The following is an 8,480-nucleotide window of genomic DNA, read 5'->3' as shown; positions in this document are numbered from 1 at the left end:
TGCTCCATTAATGACAACCCTTTGTTTCCTATCCCTGAGCCAGCTCTCAACCCACTTACACATATTTTCCCCTATCCCCATTCTCATTTTATGTATCAACCTTTTGTGTGGCACCATATCAAAAGCTTTTGAAAAGTCCATATACACTACATCTACTGGGTTCCCTTGGTCCAGTCCGGAACTTACCTCTTCATAGAAGCTGATCAAATGAGTCTGACATGAACGGTCCCTAGTAAACCCGTGCTGATACTGGGTCATGAGGTTATTCCTCTTCAGATACTCCAGTATAGCATCCCTTAGAATGCTCTCCTGGATTTTACCCACAGTAGAGGTTAAGCTTACTGGCCTATAATTTCCGAATTCAATTTTTGTCCCCTTTTTGAATATTGGCACCACATTTGCTATACGCCAGTCCTGTGGCACAGACCCTGTTATTATGGACTCTTTAAAGATTAAAAATAATGGTCTATCAATGACTGTACTTAATTCCTGCAGTACTCGGGGGTGTATCCCATCCGGGCCCAGAGATTTGTCAATTTTAGTGATTTTTAGACGCCGCCGTACTTCTGCTGGGTTAAGTCATTTAGCATATTGGCTTTTTCCTCATCCTCATCCACCATTTCCCCCAGACTATTTTTAAGGGGGCCAACACTTTCATTTTTTAGTTTCTTACTATTTATGTAGTTAAAGAATATTTTGGGGTTATTTTTGCTCTCTCTGGCAATGAGTCTCTCTGTCTCAATTTTTCCTGCCTTGATTTGCTTTTTACAGAACTTATTTAATTTTCTGTATTTATTTAATGCCTCATCACTTTCTACTTCCTTTAATTCTCTAAATGCTTTCTTTTTGTCACTTATTGCGCCCCTTACAGCTTTATTTAGCCATATTGGTTTCCTCCTATTTCTAGTATGTTTATTCCCATACGGTATATACTGTGCACAGGTCCTATCCAGGATGCTAATAGACGTCTCCCACTTTCTTTGTGTATTTTTATGTCTCAGGATATCGTCCCAGTTAATTGCACCAAGATCATCTCTCATCCGTTGGAAATTTGCCCTCCTGAAGTTTAGTGTCCTTGTCACCCCTCTACTACACATCTTAATAAAGGATACACGAAAACGTATTATTTTGTGATCACTATTCCCCAAGTGACCCCCAACCCTTATATTTGATATGCGGTCTGGCCTGTTGGTTAATATTAGGTCTAGCAGTGCCCCCCTTCTTGTTGGGTCCTGAACCAGTTGTGAAAGGTAATTGTCTCTCATAGTTGTCAAAAAACGATTACCTTTGCTGGAACTGCAGGTTTCTGTTCCCCAATCTATTTCAGGGTAGTTGAAGTCCCCCATAATAATGACTTCTCCTTGAGTCGCAGCTTCATCTATTTGCTTTACGAGGATATTCTCCATTGCTTCCATTATTTTTGGAGATTTATAACAAACCCCTATCAGTAATTTATTTTTTCCCCCTCCCCTTATCTCCACCCACAGGGACTCTACATTTTCATTAAATTCACCTATATTATCACGCAGGATGGGTTTTAAGGACGATTTTACATACAGACACACCCCTCCCCCTCGCTTACCTGTACGGTCATTTCTGAAAAGGCTATAGCCCTGCAAGTTAACAGCCCAGTCATGGCTCTCATCCAGCCATGTTTCAGTTATCCCCACCATGTCATAATTATGCTCCAACAACATTAATTCTAATTCGTCCATTTTGTTGGCGAGGCTTCTGGCATTAGTATACATGCACTTGATGTTACTCTCTGTACCTCTAATCTTTCTTAAATTATTAACTGTTCTAACCCCACCCCCCATGCCACCGCCACCCCCAACTTCCTTATTTGTGCCCAGGTCTCTATCTGCCCTGTCTTCCCCTCCTATAAATTGAATACCCTCCCCCCCAATCCCTAGTTTAAACACTCCTCCAACCTTCTAGCCATTTTCTCCCCCAGCACAGCTGCACCTTCCCCATTGAGGTGCAGCCCGTCCCTAGCGTAGAGCCTGTAGCCCACTGAGAAGTCGGCCCAGTTCTGCAGGAACCCAAACCCCTCCTTCCTACACCAATTCTTGAGCCACTTATTAACCTCCCTAATCTCCCGTTGCCTCTCTGGCGTGGCACGTGGTACAGGCAGTATTTCGGAAAATACCACGTTGGAGGTCCTTGCTTTCAGCTTGCATCCTAATTCCCTGAAATCATCTTTAAGGACCTTCCTCCTGGTAGTTACCCCATATCCCGCACCACCACTTTACTTTATGGATCACACGTGGCCTCATAAGGAATTCTCCTTCCCTCTTTCCTTTCTTTTCAGCCCTTAAAGGGACCGTACCTCATTTTGCCTATTATCTGCTACACAGGTCAGTGCTTTCAGGCGTTTATTAATACCAGTTCACATCAGGTCCACTACAGGGTATCATTTAACTTACCATCCAACTCACTTTACTTAGCTTGTCCCCAGTCCTAGTTTATTCAATATTGCTCCTCGGAAATTACATAAACCCACAAGGGACCAGTGAGAAGATTCCAGTATATTGATCATACCTCATGAACTCTCTCCTAATAACGAGATTTATAAATAATTGATTGTAAATAGACTTGTTTGTACATTTGTCAATTTTTGTTTCATATGTCTTATTGTATGTACATAGCACTAATTGTAGTTTGCGTTTATTTGCAGTTTCAGAAAGACCCGCAATAGGGTCGAAACGTTACTCCATCTCTTATCCTGCTGTGTGTGTGTATATATTTGTTTCAACACATGTGATTAAATACATCACCTTTTTGCAAGATATAACCTGAAAGAGTGCGGCTGTTTTCTTGTTTATTGGACGACTTTGGGTTTCTTTCCCAAGTACAGCCTGCACCACCTAATTGGCCGAGTGCGCTCCATTTTTTGAATACCACCAGTGCAGTGGGCAGAGGTGCTGGCCCCCATTTGGCTGGTGAGCCCCAGATGGCCTGTTAAGATCTGGCATTACAGGTTGCGCAAGAGTATGCCAAGTTAAAAACTACAAATTTGGCATGCGCGGGAGTGACTATGTCAGTGAGAGCACAAAGGGTTCACCACTGGGCATATTGTGGGGGTAAACCGCCTCGGTCCCAAATGTTTGACCTACTGCATCTGGTGCAAAAATGTCTACAGCCAGAATCGTCCACTCCAGCCCAGATGGTCGAGCGGGTTGTCATGGGCAGATTCGTGCACTCCCTTCCTAGGCCGGTGCGGATCTCGGTTGCCCAGCAAGTAGCCCGAAATGCGGACAAACTGTTGGGCCTAGTGGAACGGTTCCAGGTGGTCGAAAAGGTCGCTAAGGAAACCGCGGGGTGGTGCATCCCCATTACGGGGTTACCCAGCGGGAACCTGAGTCCCAAAAGAGAGGTAGTAGAGCCACCTCTGGGGTTTGTCCTAAATCCCAAGGGGTTGCTGAGTGGTTGTCAAAGGCCAGAGGGAGAGACTTGCTTTGTTGAAGATTTCGCCGTTCAGGAAATATAGCAGCCCGTTGTCCCTTGGCCACCAAAAAGATGGACTTCATCCTAGGGAGGCGCTGCTCCTACTATGCATATCTCGTCTGCAGTGTGGACTATTAGCCCGGAGAAGGGCCGCAGTCATGTCCTGTGACCATAAACGGAGTGGTGGTGTCAGGACTGTTAGACTCAGGGAGCTTGGTGGCCTGTCCTATGACTGCTACACAGTAGCAAATGTGGGCATCCGCTGTATCCATGGGGATGCCAAGGACTATCCTGTTGCCAGTGGCTGGATAGGTCAGAGTGCATGCGCCAGCCTCTACCTTCTGTGCTTTTTCTTTTGCCTACTTCTCTTTCTGGGGCCCACCATGCATTTCACCGGTGTCCTGGTGGGCCAGTCCGACCCTGTATACCACCCTTTTTAGTCCTTTGCTAAACATTACAGATGGCTTTAACCCCTTTACCCCCAAGGGTGGTTTACATGTTAATGACCAAGCAAATTTTTACAATTCTGACCACTGTCCCTTTATGAGGTTATAACTCTGGAATGCTTCAACAGATCCTGATAATTCTGACATTGTTTTCTTGTGACATATTGTACTTCATGACAGTAGTAAAATTTCTTTGATATTACTTGCGTTTATTTGTGAAAAAAATGGAAATTTGGCGAAAATTTTGCAATTTTCCAACTTTCAATTTTTATGCCCTTAAATCACAGAGCTATGTCACACAAAATACTTAATAAGTAACATTTCCCACATGTCTGCTTTACATCAGCACAATTTTGGAACCAACATTGTTTTTGTTATGGAGTTATAAGGGTTAAAAGTTGACCAGCGATTTCTCATTTTTGCACCATTTTTTTTTTAGGGACCACATCACATTTGAAGTCACTTTGAGGGGTCTATATGATAGAAAATACCCAAGTGTGACACCATTCTAAAAACTGCACCCCTCACCACATTCAAGAAGTTTATTAACCCTTCATGTGTTTCACAGTATTTTTTGGAATGTTTAAAAAAAATGAACCTTTTAACTTTTTTCACAAAAAATGTACTTCAGCTCCAATATGTTTTATTTTACCAAGAGTAACAGAAGAAATTGGACCCCAAAAGTTGTGCAATTTGTCCTGAGTACGCTGATACCCCATATGTGGGGGTAAACCACTGTTTGGGCGTATGGCAGAGCTCGGAAGGGAAGGAGCGCCGTTTGACTTTTCAATGCAAAATTGACTGGAATTGAGATAGGACACCATGTCGCATTTGGAGAGCCCCTGATGTGCCTAAACATTGAAATCCCCCACAAGCGACACCATTTTGGAAAGTAGACCCCCTAAGGAACTTATCTAGATGTGTTGTGAGCACTTTGACCCACCAAGTGCTTCACAGAAGTTTATAATGTAGAGCCGTAAAAATAAAAAATCATATTTTTTCACAAAACGGATTTTTTCGCCCCCAATTTTTTTATTTTCCCAAGGGTATCAGAAGAAATTGGTCCCCAAAAGTTGTTGTGCAATTTGTCCTGAGTACACTGACACCCCATATGTTGGGGGGAACCACTGTTTGGGCACATGGCAGAGCTAGGAAGGGAAGGAGCGCCATTTGGAATGCAGACTTAGATGGAATGGTCTGCAGGCGACACATTGAATTTGCAGAGCCCCTGATGTACCTAAACAGTAGAAACCCCCCAAAAGTGACCCCATATTGGAAACTAGACCCCCCAAGGAACTTATCTAGATGTGTTGTGAGAACTTTGAACCCCCAAGTGTTTCACTGTAGTTTATAACGCAGAGCCGTGAAAATAAAAAAAAACATTTTTTTCCCCACAAAAATGATTTTTCAGCCCCCAAATTTTTATTTTCCCAAAGGTAACAAGAGAAATTGGACCCCAAAAGTTGTTGTCCAATTTGTCCTGAGTACGCTGATACCCCATATGTTGGGGTAAAGCCCTGTGCGTGGGTGCACGGAAGAGCTCGGAAGGGAAGGAGCACTGTTTTACTTTTTCAATGTAGAATTGGCTGGAATTGAGATCGGATGCCATGTCGTGTTTGGAGAGCCCCTCATGTGCCTAAACAGTGGAAACCCCCCAATTCTAAGTGACCCTAACCCAAACACACCCCTAATCCTAACCATAACCCTAACCACACCCCTAACCCGAACACGCCCCTAACCCTAATCCCAACCATACCGATAACCCTAACACACCCCTAATCCCAACACACCCCTAACCCTAATCCCAACCATAACCCTAACCACACCCAATAACCCTGACACACCCCTAATCCCAACCGTAAATGTAATCCAAACCCTAACTTTAGCCTCAACCCTAACTTTAGCCCCAACCCTAACCCTAATGGGAAAATGGAAATAAATACATTTTTTTAATTTTATTATTTTTCCCTAACTAAGAGGGTGATGAAGGCGGGTTTGATTTACTATTTATATCGGGGGGTTTTAGTGGATTTTTATGATTGGCAGCTGTCACACGCTTTGTATTGCAAAAAATAGTTTTTGCGTCTCCAAATTTTGAGAGCTATAATTTTTCCATATTTTGGTCCACAGAGTCATGTGAGGTCTTGTTTTTTGCGGGACGAGATTATGTTTTTATTGGTACCATTTTCGGGCACGTGACATTTTTTGATCGCTTTTTATTTCGATTTTTGTGAGGCAGAATGACCAAAAAACAGCGATTCATTAATTTATTTTTTTTGGGGGGGATGCGTTTATACCGTTCCACGTTTGGTAAAATTGATAAAACAGTTTTATTCTTTGGGTCAGTACAATTACAGCAATACCTCATTTAGATATTTTTTTATGTTTTGCCGCTTTTATACGATAAAAACTATTTTATATAAAAAATAATTATTTTTGCATCGCTTTATTCTGAGGACTATAACTTTATTATTTTTTCGTTGATGACGCTGTATGGCAGCTCGTTTTTTGCGGGACAAGATGAAGTTTTCAGCAGTATCATGTTTTTTTATATTCGTCTTTTTGATCGCGTGTTATTCCACATCTTGTTCGGCGGTATGATAAAGCGTTTTTTTTTGTTTTTTTTTAAACAGTGTTCACTGAAGGGGTTAACTAGTGGTATTTATTGGAACAATATTTTTTTTTCTTTATTTAGGAATTTTTTTTTTTTTTTTACACATGTCAATTTTTTTTTTGAGCAGGAGCTTGCAAACCACCTGCCTGCAGGACCCGGAAGGAGCCCCGTGGCCATTTTGGATCCGGGGTCTGCAGGGAGGAGACGCTCGGAACAATGCGATCACATCGCGTTGTTCTGAGGGTCTCAGGGAAGCACGCAGGGAGCTCCCTCCCTGCGTGATGCTTAGCTACTATGCTGCCGGAGCGCTGCGATCAAACCGTGTCGGGGGTTAACGTGCCAGGAGCGGTCCGTCAGCTGACACCCGGCCGCGATCAGCCGCGGTCCCCCCTTAAGCGAGGCTGATCGGTGATGACATACTATCCCGTCGGTGGTCATAGGGGCCCAGACCACCTCGATGGGTAGTACGTCGGATTTCAGAAAGAGGTTAATATTACAGAGTGATCTACAGTGGCGTGTAAAAATTTGGGCACCCCTGGCCAAAATTACTGTTATTGTGAACTATTAAGCAAGTTGAATATTAAATTATCTCTAAATGGCCTAAAGTTATAGATGACACATTTCCTTTGTATTTTAGGAAAAAAAATATATCTTCATCTTTTACATTTTAAAAATTACTTAAAGGATAATGGGTCTATGCAAAAGTTTGGGCACCCTGCATGGTTAGTATCTAGTAGCACCTTCCCCTTTGCAAGTATCACGGCTTGTAAACTCTTTTTGTAGCCAAAAGTCTTTCAATTCTTGTTTGAGTGATTTTCATCCATTCTTCTTTGGAAAATCCTTCTAGTTCTGTGGGATTCCTCTTGCATGCACTGCTATTTTGAGGTCTACCCACTGTTTTTCAGTGATGCTCAGATCAGAGGACTGTGAAGACCACGGTAAAACTTTCAGGTAGTTTATTGTGGATTTTGACGTGTGTTTAGGTTCATTATCCATTTGTAGAAGCCATCCTCTGCTCATCATCAGCTTTTTTACAGATGATGTTATGTTTGCATACGGTAATTAGTTGAAATTTCATTGAATACATTCTTCCCTCTACCCATGAAATGTTCTCCTTGCCATTGGCTGCAACACAACCCCAAAGCAAGATTGATCCACCTCCATGCTTAAAGGGTATATCTGGGACTTTATAAATAAAAATGCAACTTACCTGCCTGTTGTGCACAGCGCCGTTCCAGGCGGGGATTCAGCTGCCTCTCCTGACGCGATGGGGTGTGACTTCCGATGTCATTCTGACAGCCGGCTCCCCTAGTTATGCAGCAGGGATCTGGTTGTCAATCAGAATGACATCAGAAGTCCCGCGCTGCTCTGTAAACGTGACGTTAGCAGAGGCTTCTGAGTTCCCGGCAGAAGCGGTCTGTTACCATACTCTGATTTGCCTCTCTAGCTGTCACTGAAATTCTGAAATATAGCTTGGTCTTCCAGACCTTATTTTGACCTTCACTGTTCCTGTTATCTGCCATTTAAGCACCTTTGCCTGTTTTTGGGGTGTTTTTACTGTATTAAATAGGTAGCCATTAGAGATGATCAAATCAATTTGCGGGACCCTGGTAAGTTGCCTTGTCAGTAGTCTCTGGCTGCTGGATGGGAGACCTGTAACCCACCTCATACCTGATGGCATCCCCGGCGCCTTTTCTGACTACGGTAGTAGGCCCAGTGCGACGTTATGCCTGCATCACACCACAATGATGATGTTGTGCCAAGGATCCCCAATAGGTAGGAGGCCATTCCCCGAGCTCCCATGTTGTGGTAGCCTCGTGCTACTGACGTGGTCACTTGACCAAGGTTCTGCAAACAATAGTAGTCATGCTCAAACGATTACTCTCTTTGTAGATGATTTGATCTAATTTGATATTGTGTTAAATTTACAATCTACAACTCACTTTATTAAATAAATTATGTTGTCTTAAAAT

The sequence above is a fragment of the Ranitomeya variabilis genome, chromosome 3 (genome assembly GCF_051348905.1).
Source record: "Ranitomeya variabilis isolate aRanVar5 chromosome 3, aRanVar5.hap1, whole genome shotgun sequence".
Classification (NCBI taxonomy): Eukaryota; Metazoa; Chordata; class Amphibia; order Anura; family Dendrobatidae; genus Ranitomeya; species Ranitomeya variabilis.
Note: the sequence above shows the minus strand (reverse complement) of the source record.